Source organism: Culex quinquefasciatus, chromosome 3 (assembly GCF_015732765.1).
Source record: "Culex quinquefasciatus strain JHB chromosome 3, VPISU_Cqui_1.0_pri_paternal, whole genome shotgun sequence".
Lineage (NCBI taxonomy): Eukaryota > Metazoa > Arthropoda > Insecta > Diptera > Culicidae > Culex > Culex quinquefasciatus.
This window is the reverse complement of record NC_051863.1, coordinates 51,942,675-51,959,705: the sequence shown is the minus strand read 5'-3', so window position 1 is coordinate 51,959,705 and position 17,031 is coordinate 51,942,675. Positions and strand designations below refer to the sequence as shown.

Sequence of the window (17,031 nt, the reverse complement as noted above, 5' to 3'; positions counted from 1 at the left end):
CTCGAGAACATCCGTCAGCGTAATGACCAGCATGCAAACAATTTCGGCACAGTCGCCGTTGATTCACTTCCTCCACTCGTTGGGACACAGACATGTTCCTCAGCTTGCTGCAATTGAACGGCATGTGAAATGCCTCTTCACAAAACAGGCAGCGTCGTTGTGACTGCGAGGACGTGTGAGCGGTCTAGACTCTTGATCGGTTCTGCCGACCGTCTCCTTCGCTGGGCCGGTTGGCCTTGATAGATTGCAGCACCGTACACTGACCACGCAGAAACTCGATCAGAACCTCGTACTTCGGCACAGCTTTCGAGTTGTGATGCGATTCCCACAGTCGCAGCGTGGCATGATCCAAACGCGCGCAGAGCATGTGGACCAGGATCGTCGACCAGGCTTCCGTTCCTTCACCGAGCTTCTTCAGCATCTGGAGGTTCGTCTCGAACTCGCTGATCAAGTGAGACAGACCGTCACAGCTCTCCTTCCGCAGCGGCTCGATGTCGAAGAGCGCGTCCAGGTACGCCTTCACGATGAGCTTGTGGTTGTTGTACTTCTTCTCCAGTGCCTTCCAAGCAACGTCGTAGCCTTCTGCAGAAAAATCGACCGACAGGATCTCCAGCTGTGCCTCACCTTGCAGAGCGGACCTCAAGTATGTGAACTTGTCGATGTCCGGCAGCTGCACGTTGGAGTGGATGAGGCTCTTGTAGGTGTCGCGAAACGGGATCCAATCCTTAAGCTCGCCGCTGAAGTTGGGCAGCTTGATGTCCGGCAACTTAATGCGCGAAATCGACCGATCGAAGCAGGTTTCGTTTAGGTCAGCACCAGGAGTGGGCTTGACCTTGACCGGACGCAGCGCGACCAGCTTCGCCTTAACCACGAAGTACTTCTCCTCGACGTCACGAAGAGCCTTGTTGTACTCCATCTCACGCTGAACCACCAGATCAGCCAACCGCTTCTTCCGAGCCTCCTTTGACTCTCCAGCAACTTCGTCCTCATCCTCGTCGTCGATCATGGCTTCGATCTTGCGGCGCACCTTGTAGAACTTCCGCATGGCCTCCTCCAGGGTGTCCAGCCGAATCGAGATCTGGTTCTCATGCTCCGCCTTCTTGTACGCCTCCACGAAATCACCAACACCATTGATCGAAAGGATTAACTGCCGCTCCTGCTTCTGCAAGTCCTTCAACTCATCCATCCTTCACCGCCTTCACTCCCGTTGACCGCCAAAACTCCAGAACACTGCAACCGCGAACACCGAAACGATCAACTCAACGTTCTACGCGACCCGATTGACAGTGGGGAGAGACAGCCAATGTGGAGAACCAGCAGTGGACCGACCGACAGAGACCAGAACAATCCAAAATCAGGGCTTGCGCAGGAATAACCCAAACCACAACCCCAGAAATAAACGCAAACGCGTAAAAAATCCAAACTTCTTTATTACAAAACTTCTCTCGAAAAACGCTCATTCACTCAAACCCAAATCGCACACACCTCACCACAGACACACACACACACCTCATGCACCACATGCAAACCCAATACTTCCTCTGGAACGCTGCTTGGCCCTCCTGGAACCTCCGGTAGATGGGCAACGTCCAGCACACACACACACACGATCACTCTCGAACACACAGCTTCCAGCAGCAGCGCAGCTTCCGTCCGCCGTAGAACAGCTCCCAGCAGACCACGATCGCTCTAGCTGCTTCTTCCAGCCAGCACCACCTCGCAGAACAGCAATAAAAAAACTGCAGCACAAAGCCGCAAATCACTGCGCGATGGCGCCAACTGCCGCGGACTTTGCACAGTCCGATCGCGATGGCCACTGTTCCGCGAACAGGCCACTTCACACGCGCGCACACACAAAAGTCCTTCCACTTCGGGCCGGCCACTTCTATCCGGCTCGAAGGACCAATGTTCCGGATCGAGCCCGTTCGATTTGAGTGGACTGTATTTGTGGGGGGGGGGGGGGGGGGTTTAGCTCGTCCAGAGCACACGGGGTCAATGTCCTCTTCTTCAAAACACGGTCGAAGTTAAAACACGACTTGTAGCGCGCACAGAACTTTATTCGCGACGATCGGGCGGTACAAATACGCGGGGTTTCACGAACCGAGCCGGTTGGGTGTTGGCTGAATACTTAGTTTATTTACATTTCGATCACACATCGAACCTACCTAACGCCGTCGGGCTCTCCCGTACGGCTCTCTTCTCTTCATTTTTCCTCTCACGGTTCATCTTGCTATAAAATAGCATCTTAGGGTAAAGGGCGCACTGTTGCACTTAACTTCATTTCCTAACAGACAGATTCTATGAACGGAACCCACATTTCATGGAATCATCAGGGGAAGAAGAAGAAGTGGGGACATACCGTACCAACCACTTCGAGTTATTATCCAACGATTGGTTGGATGGTGGATCCGGACATAGTTTAAATACATTTAAGTGAGATCCGGCTTCCAAAAAGTACATAAATATTACTTAAGTGGCCATATCTCGAGACAGGGTTGCCAGATCTTCAATGTTTTGGACTCGTTGGAAAAGACCTGACAAGTAGAAGAGCAAACAACAAGTAGAAGAAGGAAAAGAGGGAAGATGAAAAAAAGGAGAAAACTAATTTGGATGTAATGTGATAGTCAAAAAGATTCTTTAAACGTCACGTTTCTAGTTGATTAAGACGCTGTTAAAATTAGCTTGAAAACCAATCAATGACGTATAATTTCTTATTTTTATCATTAACTAAAAAATCAATCCCAATTCTATCCATACATTTTCTACTCAATGCAGTCGTCACTGCAGCTTGAAAAGATTTTTTTCTTCGAAGTATTGTATGCTACTCTGCTTGCATTCAAGAAATATTCATTGAAATTCTTTTATATTAAATTCGCAAGGCCACAAAGAGTAATAGCATGTATTCCCGGTCACCTAATGTTGGCATCTCGGCACTTCGACGTTCAAGTACTGCTTTTTAACACTGGAACGCCCAACGCATGTCCAACTCAACCGCAACCATTCGGGACGATTCTTGTTTCCAGCGATTTGTAAGAATGTCTAGATGATCCTAAAATTTAGCAGAACTTGTTTTGAACAAGTCTGTACACAGCAAAAAACCCAATGGCAAAATCGCATGCAAAAGCATGCACATCACCTTCGTCAAAATAAACACTTAATATTACACACTGTACAATTTTGGCAAACACAAAAAAAAGTTTCAACCGACGGGATTCAAACCCAGCACCAACAGTAAGGACTGGCGCCTTAGCCCACTCGGCCATCAGACCGATGAAGAGCTGAAAGGATAAACACATATATGCGCTTGACATTTCGGTCAAGTAGGTTTCCCATACTGATGGGCTACATATTTCAGAGTGTAAAATCACATAAAATTGCATAAAATAATGAAATATTTATTTTACACCCAGGCCTTTTACACGCAGCTGGATTACTACTTTTTGAGCTGTGTAATTTCTGCGACCGGAAACATCGTTCTAACTTTTTTTTAAAAGACTGCCTCCGTCGAATTTTTGGCGATTTTTATTTACACGCGAAAAAAAAGTTGTAACGATGTTTTTGATCGCAAAAATTACTGATTCGATCAAATTGAGTTCTGCAAAGTTCTAGGATCATCTAGACACCCAAACATACTTTAAGGGCTTGAGAGTTGGAATGTTAAAAGCGTTTCAACTGAAGTCATGCAATAAATTGTGAGCATGAGTAAGCAGATTTTGGTGAATTGCATGGAAATAGGACCCAGTCCTTAATCTGCCGCACATAAGAGAATTTCCCTTAATCAATTGAGTTTAAAATGGTACAGTTACGAGCATTCAGCTAATTCGCTCACGTGAGAAAGCCGCAAGTGAGCTACTTCACTTGTGCATGTTTAAAAAGGGTGAAAACTGCATAAAAAGCCTCTCTCTCTCTCTCTCTCTCTCTCTCGCTCATTTTGTCAGCCCGTTCTCTTAATTGCGTGTCCTGTCGGGTTAGTCGTCCTGCGTTCTGCGTTGCCCCGTCCTTTGCTGGTGTTTTTTTTTTATTATTGTGTTATGAAAAGGTAGACACACTTACCCATCCCATCGCCCGTCAGCGTCCCCATTAGCTGCGGTTCCGCATTGTGACGAGCTTCCACGGAAAATAAGAGTTATAAAAGTTGATGAAAGTCAAAGTTGGTTGGTCGGAAATTGTGACAACCAGAAGGGAGGAAAAAAAAAGCTGGCAAAAACATCGTATCCAATTTCATTGCAATTTTCATGGGAAAAAATCGCGGGAAAGGAATACAAGGATTCGGAATTATAGAGTAATTTACCAGGATTTTCGTAGTCTAAACATTGTTTTGGAATTGTCGTCAAAATGTTAAACTCATTTGGATGGATCTTTCAAAAACCTCTCCAACGATAGCTCGGAAAGTTGATCGTTTTTGCCTTCCTCACTGAGATAAGGCTATAATCCTGCTCTAAAAATGAACTTTTCTCAGAAAGCTCGTAGACCCACCTTTATGTATACCTATCGACTCAGAATCGAAAATTGAACAAATGTGTGTGTATGAGCGTGTGAGTTTGTGACCGAACGATTTTTCTCAAACCAGTTACGTACCTATTGATTTTTATAAAGTTTCGATAAGTAGTTCAAAAGTTATGTATAAAAATGTGTTTTTGTATTTATCCGGATGTTACATAAAAGAGCCGGAAATCACTTAGGAGCCCAGGGCGGCGAAGTCCTTGTAGATAAAAAGGAAGACACTAGTGGTTGGTACTAGCAATGGTGCCGACAGCTATAAAGTCAACTTCGTTTTTTTAATATCATGTTATACATCGTTGGTAAGGTAATAAAGAAAACCTTTCCAACGAGTCCAAAACATTGAGAATCTGGCAACCCTGTCTCGAGTTTTGACCTCTTAAGTGATATTTGTGTACTCTTTTTTATTGCGGATCTTAAGAAAAGCTAGATGAAATTTGTGCCCAATCCCATCGAATCACCAATTGTTGGTAAAGAGTGAAGAAAGCAGTTTTGAAAAAGTAATCTAGAAGTTTTTTTTTTTTTTTTTTTTTTGCGGATCGAGGTGGGATAGCCAGGATCAAGTCAGTCCAAGTCCGGTTGTGTAAAGGAACGGTAATGGTCGTGTCAATCACATGCGGATAACTCGCACTCCATGGGAGCGGGGATTGAGGACATGATTGGGTAGGTTAAAATGAGATTGTGTTTGTGAGAGTATGTAATCGTGTAATGATGTAAATAAGCTAAATCGAAACTTCGTGCTCAATCGCCGCCCCCAATGTTCATTAAAAACCCCATTTGCACAAGCTTCCCAAAATCAGTGCTGTAGGTTTGAACTGTCGAGACTGTTAAAACCTACAGAGCTGGCCCCAAGGAACTCGAGCAAACGGGGTACACTATCCACGCACCAACGGACTTTTACTACGTGACCCTTAACTGTTCCAACAAAAGCAAAATTATTAAAATGAATTCATATGTTGAGGTTTAAACTCAATTAGCAAAGGTCGTTATTTAAAAGAAGCAAAGAAACACACCTCGGGCAAAATTTTCCCACATAAAAAAGTCGGAACTTGTATAAAATGTTTTACAGTCCCCTGTCCTGTCACGTTCGTCAAAAGTCTTGTCAATTTTGCTGAAAAATAAAGTGGTTAGAGTTGCAGTTAATCGTATTCAACATGACCAGAAAAGGCAGGCCTGTAATACGATTATCATGCATGAGTACTTAGCTTTAAAGAGGACGACTCCGCAACCGCCGTCAGATGTCCTCGATCACCTTCGCCAGCATAAGTCGCAATTGGCCAGTAACGAGTTTGTCCTGGTTGTCCTTTGACCAGCTCCACCGTGGGTACCATCATATCGAAATCGGAGTTCCATTACGCTACACAACCCGGCCGCTAGGTACGCTCCACTTGCTCCAAATTTTCCGACGACAGGAAGCATTCGATCATTCGGTTCCGTCTGGATTTATTCTTCAAAACTGTGGCACTGTAAATATTCTTCAAATAACTAATAAAGAACTATTAATATTTCCAGACACCACTCGGCAAAGATCAATGTGTAACATCTTTGACTGGCGCTAGTATGGGGAACAAATGCTCCCCTGCTCTTTCCGTATTGGTAAAGTGCATTACAAGCCCTCCGACCGTCCCATGCTTTCCATGGGGGCAAGGTCCCAGCCGTGCGGAGGGAGTTTTGAAAAAGTAATCTAGAAGTTATAAAAATTTCTTAAAGTCATGTGAGCAATTATCCACCAAACCCGGAAATGGATTTTACTTATAATTTTTTATTTGGCTGAAGCTTTGTAGGGGCCTTCCCTATGACCAAAGAGGTATTTTTGTGTCATTGGTTCACCCATAAAAGTCTCCAGTCAAAATTGCAGCAGACAAAAATGGTACGTAAATATTCGAATATCTGTAACGTTTCAAGGACTATTTTTGAATGTTTTTTTTAATGTTTTAGGGGACAAAAAACTGCTTCTTTAAGGCCATTCAGAAGTATGATTTTTTTAATTATGGATTTTTGGATAAAATCGACATTTTATACATATTTTTTTTATTCTAGTGATTTGTCAGGATGTCTAGATGATCCTCGAACTTTGCTGAACTCGATTTGATCAATTGGTAATTTTTGCGATCAAAAACATCGTTCAACTTTTTTTTAACGCGCAGAATTTTGGGTGAATTTTTTTTACACGCCCAAAAAAAAAGGTGAAACGAGGATCATCTAGACATCCTTACAAATCACTGGAAAAAATAATCGTCCCGATTGATTGAGTTAAGCTCGAAAAGCAGCGAGTTGAAATTACCGTTCCAACTTTTTTGAGGGGTTGGGAGTTGGAATGTTAGTTTGCTTTTATAAGCTTGTTTTCAAAAAAAAAAAATATGTCACTGGAAAGTTGGCTTGAAAAAAAATTATTTTTGCTTGCTCATTTATTAAAAAAAACTAACTTAATCCACCTATGTGGTTGATGCCTTCCTCACTTTTTACCAACAATGGGTAATATGAGTGGTTTAGACACATATTTCAGCTATTTTTTTTAGGTCCAGAAAAATAAGTACACAGATATAACTTAAGTGGTCAGAACACGAGACGACAACCCTGTCTCATCAATTATGTGGACTCGTTAGAAAGGATTTTCGATTACCTAACCAACGATGGGTCGGATGATGGATCCGGATATATGTGAAAACACATTTTTATACATAACTTTTGAACTACTTATCGAAACTTCAAACCATTCAATAGCGATGTATGGGACCATAAACCAAGTCGAATGCAACCGGTTCGATCAAAATCGGTTCAGCCAGTGCTGAGAAAACTTGGCAACAATATTTGACACATACATACATACACACACACACACACACATACACACAGGCATTTGTTCAGTTTTCGATTCTGAGTCGATATGTATACATGAAGGTGGGTCTTCGAGCTTTTGATAAAAAGTTCATTTTTAGAGCAGGATTATAGCCTTACCTCAGTGAGGAAGGCAAAAAACAATTTGAATCACAATCTTCAATCACAATCACAATCTTAAATCACAATTTTAAAAGAAAAACTTCCATTTGAAGTTAACTAAGTGAAAACTGTAGGAAATTTAATTTAAGTATCTTTTGTACAATTTTTAGACAACAATCCAAGTTTTTTTTTTCATATTTTTCACATTTCCACGATATGGATAATTTTGTTTTGTTGCGCCATTTTTATGTTTAATAAATTATTCTGAAAATATACCAAGTTACAAAAATATTTAAACAAGGCAAAATCCAAATAATACGTTTAATTAGTAACATTTAATAACTGATCGTCAGTGATTTAAATGCAAAAGCAAAAAAAAAAACAAATGAATGTTCCAAATTTTTTTTTATTATAAATTATATTTAAAAATATGATCGAAAGCTTGTTTTTTTTTTTTTTAAACACTCAATATATTTATTGAACATTTTATGAAGAGCCCTAAGGGCCGGCCATAGAACTATTTTGAGAAGCCGTCACGGGCCGGACGTTGGGCAGCCCTGATTTAAGGTGAAGCCGACAATTATTTTTTAAGAAAATTCATCATGACTCTGAAATGCTCTGTATTCCCGAGCAGACGGAAATAACGTTGGAATAACATTTTTTGATATTTGAAAATACTAGTCCAATAACATTTTATGTTATTTATAGCAAGATTTGTTATTCACCGTTATGATTTTTTGTTTTTGGATTGTTATTAAAATAACAGACTAATAACATTTTAAGTTATTCTTCGAACAAATCTCTGCTATTATTTTTTGTTATTTTAATAACTAATCCGATCATCCCAATAACACTTGTAGGTATTCTTCCATAACAATTTTTTTATTCCCACACCCAAAACTGGGCAGCGCTTGTCCGAGAGAATAATGGCCTCGAGTCGAGAGAATAGTGGCACCATTCACGGACACAGAAAACACAGCTCGAGATTGGCGAGAGAATTATTCTATCGAGGTTCATTTGCAAAAAAAATCATCCGTCAAAACAAAAAACCAAAAGTGTCGACTACGGGAATCGAACCAGAGATCTTTAACACACTAACTCAATGACTTAACTGCCTCGGCCACCACAGCTTGGTGAACAACTTGTGGTCAGATGTCAATGTATGGCACTTGTTGGAGATTTATTGTTTCAATTAACGAATGAACTCATTTGTTATGGTGGTGTGCGTTGGTAGCACTATTCTCTCGATTTTGGCGCTGAGCCCTCAATAAATTTTGAGAGAACGATTATCTCGACTCGGAATTTTGGGTGCAAGTTGTGTTGGCTTTCAACCAATATCAGTCTTGTGACACGTCTTATCTTTTTACAGAAGACGTGTCACAAGATAGCACACAAGCGACGCAATAACACGTTTTGTTATGATAACATTAAATGTTATTTAAACCTTATGCAAAAATAGATCTTTCAAGAAGATTCCATAACACTTTCTGTTATTTTAACAGTATTTGTTATTGAAATGACATATATTTTGTTATTACCGTCTGCCCGGGCTTAGCTCAATTTTATGATGATCTGTACACCCAAAATTCAGAGTCGAGAGAATCGTTCTCTCAAAATTTATTGAGGGCTCAGTGCCAAAATCAATAGAATAATTGTACCAACTCACACCATCATAACAAATGAGTTCATTCGTCAGTTGAATCAATAAATCTCCAACAAGTGTCATACATCGACTTCTGACCTCTCCATGGTCACCAAGCTGTGGTGGCCGAGGCAGCTAAGTTATTGGGTTGGTCTGCCAAAGGTCTCTGGTTCGATTCCCGTAGTCGACACTTTTGATTTTTTGTTTGACGGATGAACTTTTTTTGCAAATGAACCTCGAGAGAATAGTTCTATCGCCCATCTCGAGCTGTGTTCTCTGTGTCCGTTAATGGTACCAATATTCTCTCAAATCGAGACCATCATTCTCTCGGACTAGCGCTGCCAGTTTTGGGTGTACCAAAATCAATCAGCATATGCCGGATGTACCTTGTAAGTTGTACAGTGTACAATTTACACGGTGAAATTATTTAGAGTTCTCCTAGATCTTGGCTGCCCAACCTACGGCCTGCGGGCCGGATCTGGCCCGTGAAAGCATTTCATCCGGCCCGCGACGGCTTCTGAAAATTGCATAACTTTCTTCCCTCTTATCGAATCGGCACGATTTCTGTTCCATTCGATTCGAACAGTATTCAGCAACTTAAATTTTCAATGTTGGCAAAATAACTAAATAATCACTTTGTCTCGCAGTGGTGCGCACATTTGCAAAACTTTTGCAAAGCAATTTGGATGCGAAAATGTCAAAACGAAAAACAAGCGAGGCAGTTATTTCCGAGAAAATGCCTGGCAAAAATAATTTGTTAAATTCAATGCCAAACAAACGAGCATTTCCCCTAAATCCATCGCATCACTTCAAATCGACGTTAATTGGGTGTAGTACACAGACTGGATGATTTAATTGCTCGTCGCGCTGGCACAATTAAAACGATTGGGAACTTATCGATCGAGCTACTCAAATTTCACGCTACTCTGCTGCTTCAACCACCACCACCCTTTTAGGCCAGATTTCGTCGTGGTTGTGCTTCGTTGTCGCACAGAGCTCATTTTTAGCTGAGCTCTGGTAAATCATTCAAGCTCAGCCTTAAATCTGATATAGTTAAAAATGAAAAAAAAAACACAAAAATCCAGGAGGCAAATTAATCCGTGAATGTTAGAACAAAAATGCACTTTCTCGAAACGTCAGAAACCAACGGTGGCAAATTGAAGCTATAACGAATTGCCTCAAGTCATTTCTAGCCTTTTTTGGTTTGGTATCGTTGATCGTTTGCTCGAATGAACTAATTAAAGTCGTTAGGGACGCTGTGGGGTTGGCCTCATTAGAATGTATTTTTGTTTTGTTCCATTATTTCTGATTTTACCAGACCTTTCTTGAACGCGTTCCACTTGACAATTATTTATAAGAAAGGTTTGATAAAATTGATAATTTCTCCAGTTTAGACTATTTTTAATACAATGCATTGCAAAGAAAAATTAAGGTGAAACGGGATGACTGCTTTAAGACAGCTCCTGTTCAACTGAAACCAATTTCTGAACTCGACAGATTGCTTGCTCTCTTTTTGACTGATGTCGACTCGTTTCTCCTTTACTCTGTTTAGTCTTATAAGTATGAAAATGCCCTTTTCAGTTGAAACGATTACGAAAACATATGAAAATCAAGGATGTTAACGATAATCTTATCATTGCTCAACAACGATTACAATTCTTCTATTCACGGCGTGTTTTCTGGAAAAATCTTTTAAATAAATAAAAGTGCCTTATAGAAATTGTTCAACTTTCCAATGCTTCAAAGAGCAACATGCTGCTTCGAGAATTTTCTGGGACATCTAGATTTTTAATTCCTTAATTATTTGTTTACATGTAATGATGTTTACATTTGAAACGAGCAGGATAGACTCTTTGTTTACATTTCGGCATTGGCCCAATTACAACGTATTCAGTTTGTGTGATTAACTCGAAGACGGTGTAATAAACAACATTGTTTTGCTAGAAATGATGTGTTTTATGTGACAATTACTCATCAAAATGTGAAAAAATATGACTAGAAACAACTTTGTAGAAGGTTGCAGATCGTTGAACGTTTGAAAAAATAGTTTTATCAGTGTTTTTGAATATGTAGGCATTATTAAGAAATGAAACTCATAAAATCGTATTAAAACATGATGTCACCAAGAACACGTGATATTTTATATATTTTTTGTAAACAAATGTCACCTGTGTGTAGAGCGTCCAATTTCCCGTCCCGGGAAATAATTTGTAACCCCGGGAAATTGGACGCTCTACCTGTGTGCTCTTCAAGCTGATACAAGCGAAATTAAAGCAGGTTTAAGATTGTTAACTCTCTACTGCCCAAATTTTTTTTCGAAAATTTTTATTTTTCACGTGTTTAGGAGGTCATTTTGAGCAACTTTTGTTCTTTACTTCTCTCGTTTTATGTTTACTTCTCTCATTTTACTTTACTTCTCTCGTTTTATGTTTTTCTTGTTTCATTTTTAGTATTTTAATTTGCGTTTATCTTGTTTAGTTTATGTTTGTTTTTGATAGTATTTGGCCTATTCTACCAACTCCTAGCGAATGACTCATAGGGTTAAAGTTCCCCTAATAAATCAACAACAACAACAACCACCTATCATTACATTTTGCCTATTTAATTTTTGTCATGTTTTTATAGCCACTTTTTCAATTTTTTGCTTGTTTTTCACATTTTCTGCTATAAAATGGCACCATTATCATTTAAATTGTAAAATAAATGCGTAGAGGCATAGTCTGGGACACTAGAAAAATTACTGCATACTTCTTTTTACTTAAAATATAGGAAATGTTAGTAAAAAACACAGCCAAAGTTGACACCTAAAAAAATTACATTTTTGAAAACATTTGCAAAGTCATATAAAACAAGTAAAACTTTCAACCCAAACATTTTCTAAAATTTTAAGAGTTCATCTTTCCAAAGCTTTTTAAAGATCAAAAATTGGTTGAAAATGGATGTTTGGCGATTTTTTAAATCGAAGCCCGTCTAAAGGCGGGGTTGGGTTGCAGAGGGTAAAGGATATCATTGTGTTATTATGAATAAATATCATATTTCCTAAACGAAACATGTTTCATAATCAAAATTGTACTGCAAATTTTTTTGCAATCTTCAGGAGAAATACTAATCATGAGTAGTCATGAGCAGTAGGGTGGTACAAATACGGATTTTCTCGGGTCTACCCCCAGCAATCAAAGATTGACCCATCACTAGACTAAATTCCAAATTTGGCGTACGCACGTGAATTTAAAATTAATTGTTTCTAGGTAGCCCCTTAAAGCCGTCAAGTTAATGAGCACCGTTGAACATGAAAAAATGTTTGTGACGATGTTTTGAACATTTCGAATAGAAAACACGCGATTTTTTTTTGCTTCTTTTGAGTGCATTTTCAACAGCAAAGTATTTTATAAAATCTAATCTTTATTTTATACTCATGGAAAATGTGAAGTTTGAAGCTGGCAACAGCAATTTTTCGTCCATTTTTGATCTTCATGACTAAACTATTCCCACAAATTCACAAACTATTGGATTTTCAAGAGGTTAAGCGATTTGCCACCTTCTACAAAGTCGTTTCTTGTTTTATTTTGCTCATTTTGATGAGTAAATGACACATAAAATCACTTTGTTTTTACTAGTTTCTTGAACAGTAATTTAAATGGAAGGACAATGAAGGATTAAAAAAACTTAAAAAATCATTTCTTTGCAAGATTTTGAAATTACATTTTGCTCTCAAAAGCATCGGAAAGCTGGGAAAATTTCCTATCACATACTTCTGAAAGTAACGATTACTATTTTTCCTGAAAAGTTTCTTCTAGAAAACACGCCGTGGCTTGCGCTATCGTTAAGAACGGGTTTTTATTTTTGTTGAAAATAATCATTTTTTCATAATTTAGAGTATTGATCACTTTTCAATTTCACCAAATGATGCGAAATTTTTCCACGTGGTTCATGGATGGTCCCCTTATTGAAAGTTATGATAACATAAACATTTATATTGAATAAAGTTTTTTCCATTTTCAATTTATGGAATTGCCGATCGAAAAAAGTTTAAAACTGAAAGAAATAATTTCATGATTTCATTTATATTTTGCAAAAAGTTTAAAGTCGCATACACGGTGTGTTTTTTAGAACAAACTAATGATAAAAAATTCGGTATGTCTGATATTTGGCACCGTGAAAGAAGGGCTCTTTCCCGACATTTTGCGGGGTATACCGAAATATTTCGTCGGGGGATCTAGAGCACCTTTTTTTTGAAGATTATTTTTCGATTTTATGGGATATTTGTTCAAAAAAATCACAGAAAATCAGTGCATTCATGTTGATATCAATCAAATTTCCTATGAATATGCCTTGGGGACTCTAACCAACCATATTTGACTAATTTAATAAAACTAATAAACCAACCATATTTGACTATGGTTGGTTAGAGTCCCCAAGGCATATTCATAGGAAATTTGATTGATATCAACATGAATGCACGGATTTTCTGTGACTTTTTCGAACAAATATCTTATAAAATCGAAAAATAATCTACAAAAAAAAAGTTGCTCTAGACCCCCCGACGAAATATTTCGGTATACCCCGCAAAATGTCGGGAAAGAGCCCTTCTTTCACGGTGCCAAATATCAGACATACCGAATTTTTTATCTTTGAGGTCTCGAAAAAATACACCGTGCGCATGATTTGAGAACGTATAAAGCATTTTGTCGTACTTTTCCTTCACAAAATGAAAATTTTGGCTCTAAATTTGCTTACCATTTCGGAGTCTTCGGCAACTTTCTAGGTTAAACCTTTAATATTTTTTTTTTGTTGATGTTTGTTGAATATTGTTGAGAATGTTGAATACTACATTTTGGTATTTTTTGGTATTACAGTGTTTAATTAAATTCTTCTGGAACTAAGGGAAATTTTTGACCAGCCTTGACAAGTTTTTTTTTTCTAAAATCTAGAATACCTCAACTTGGCATTGAGTTGATTTTTTGTTTTGTGGTTTGACACTTAACAACATAACATGGTTTTGTATTGTTGTGGTCTTCCACATACAAGAATTGTTTTCCCCATACCAATTTATATGGAAAATTTAATCGCTTTGCGCAAAGTGCGGATTTAACCAATCGTTCTCAAACTTTGGGGAATTGTTTAGGACCCCAAAAGGCACTGAAAATTTGCTGTGCTCACTAAATTTGAACAACTTTATTTTTTTTCCATACAACCATATTACACCCTAATGTCACATAGCAACTTAGGGATCGGCAGCCGAAGCCGCTAACCGCGCCACGACCCAGTTAACTCAATCGGAATTCTGAAACGGAATCCAATTCGAATCGTTTACGTATTCCGTTTCAAACGCAACAACCGATTCCGTGTACATACCGGTATGTACACGGAATCGGTTGTTGCGCTTGAAACGGAATACGTAAACGATTCGAATTGCATTCCGTTTCAGAATTCCGATTGAGTTAACTGAGGAGGTCTTGCAAAAAAAAAATGTATTGGAATCGGAGCTGTATTGTTAATTTGATTTTGATTAGGCGCCGTAAATTTTCATGAAATAATTCGTTGGCGTCGAACTGTCAAAACTTGATCGCGGTGGATACTTTTCTGCCACAGTTTTTTGTGTGATTGATGTGGTAAATGCTCTGGTGGATTTTTGACAGTTCGAAATTTTTCAAGAAAATTTACCGCGGTTAACGAAAATCAAATTAACAATGCAACTCGGGTCTTATTCAAGGTCTAAAGTCGGAGTTAGCAAATCGTCAGCTGTGTGCTATCTTGTGACAACGACTATTTAGTACTTTTCGAGAAAATCGATTTTTAAACATTGATGATGAATATTTTCGAAACTATGAATGGTAGAGCCAAACTTTTTGAAACAATCGGTTCGTATACTATCGCTTAACAACGCTCAAAGTTTCAACTAGTTTGGTTACACCAGTTAAAAGATACAGTAAATTATGTAATCAAAAATCTGAAAAGCACGTGTCACAAATGTGTTTCGAGAGTAAAATTGTACTACGTGTCACAAGTGTGCACAGAATTTCCATACAAACTAAAATAGACTTAAATCAATAGTTTAACCGACTTAATCAGTATATTTTCAAAAACAAAAGATTGCATTGCATTCAGAAAATGTGTATCAACATAAATTTGTGAAAAATAAGAAAAAAAATCCACATTTTCCAACAACATGTATGACGTGTCACAAGTGGGCACGATCATTTTGATGATAAAATGGTCTATGTCACAAGTGTGTATTGCGATATCCGGGAAACGGAAGCGAGTTTCCAAAATCGGGTTAAAGCATCTTGTAGTGTTTGTTAAGTATAGCAAAACGTCATCATTAACTCATTTTCGACCAAAATGGTCTATGTCACAAGATAGCACACAGCTGACGAAATGTTTCAGAATCCGGATCGAAGCCGGAACATGAGTTACACGTCCCCTAAAATTTGTCAAATCGGCCGGAAATATGTCAAACCAGCGAGCTTTCAGTACACTTTTTCCATAGTACCTTCAAACCCGGAGTGGCGGAAATTGCAACACAATGGAATGAATTACCAGTTTGAATTGCGACAAGTGCACTGCTCTTATCCGGCACACTCTCGTGCATTCGGCGCACTTTTGCACAACTACCACAACAATGCTGCTGCTCCTGGTAGTGCACGATGGCTCCGTTCACGACGTCGCCAGCTTCGTTATTCTTTGTTCTCACTCGGCGACGGCGGGATTCGGAATTGAACGCTTGGCAAAAAACGGCCCTTCAACTTTTCACATTAATCACCAATACCGCAGGGTTGCCCCCCCAGGCCACGGTGCGCCGCCAGAGATCTGGGCCAATCCCGGAACCCGGAAATAATCCGACGAACGACAGCTACAAAAAAGCAGCTGGGATAGCACTCTGAACACCGCTTCTTCTTCTTTCTGTTCTTGGGTGCGTTCCGGATACAGCTTCCAGAATGTACACAGATGGGCCAAAAATCCAGCGCCGTCTGTCTTTCTTGGCAAAGATTTATTCCACGGGATGACAAGCAGGTAACGAATGCTAAATAGCACTTTAAACCCCCACACCGCCTCCCTTTCCAGCAGCGAAAAAGAGAAAGAGACCCAAGCGGAACTCCCGATTCTTACAAAAACAAACGCAAACACTTTGCACAAACACTTGCGGGACCACTTCTTCGCGATCCGCTTTCACTGTGTAGTAAACCCATCACCATGTGATTCCCAGCGACTACAACGACGACGACGACGAACGGGGTCATCCCTTGTTTTTCTGCCGCGGAACATCCAGCACCAGGACTCTATAAACCCACACACCAGCAACCAACACTACGAACGACGACGTCCGGACTCCCGAAATGGAACCGCGCCAAAAAAAAACGGAATCTCGACCGAATTTTGGCCCTCCGGGGAACCGTTGAACCGTGTGCGAACCGGTCGGCTGTCATTCCGGGACTGACTGGTGCGGCGCGAATACCAGCTGGCTGGTGGCCGACGATTGGCAACAAGTCGGCAATCGGAGGCCGGACCCGAGGTAACACGACAAGAGCGACCGAACGGGCTGCTATCGGCCCAGGATGACGAAGGAGTAGGAAGTGGGGCCACGAGTTTTCACGAAGTGCAGGGCAGCGTTGCCAGTGCGCAGGTTTGGCGGCGGTTGGGACTTGAAGAATGAAATGGCGTGCTTTCTGGTCGCACCGGCCTTTATATTATTGGTACGTTCGTTTGAAGCTGTGTGGTGCGAGCTCTGTCGCCGTTTTCACACCAGCTCAAACTGTCAAAATTGCACCAGCTTTCAAGGCTTTCAACGCTCATGGTATGGCAGATTTTCAAATCAAAATTTATTTTTTCAAACTTTTTTTTTAATTTTATCAAGCTTTCAATAAATTTGAATACTTATAAATTGGAAGTTGTCAGATTTGTTTATGTCAAGCTTCGTGTGTGTACCGGGTTCGAGTTAGCTTTTAGCT

General features: G+C 39.8%; 1 protein-coding gene across 1 annotated transcript in view; it reads right to left on the bottom strand.

Moving 5' to 3' along the window:
- The window catches only part of LOC6046000, a 133,062-nt gene extending 116,554 nt beyond the window's left edge, over positions 1 to 16,508 (bottom strand). The window contains exon 1 of the mRNA XM_038263351.1: positions 15,623 to 16,508. The gene's annotated coding sequence lies outside the window, so the exon portion shown is untranslated. The remainder of the gene's footprint in view (positions 1 to 15,622) is intronic.
- Positions 16,509 to 17,031: the final 523 nt, after the last annotated feature.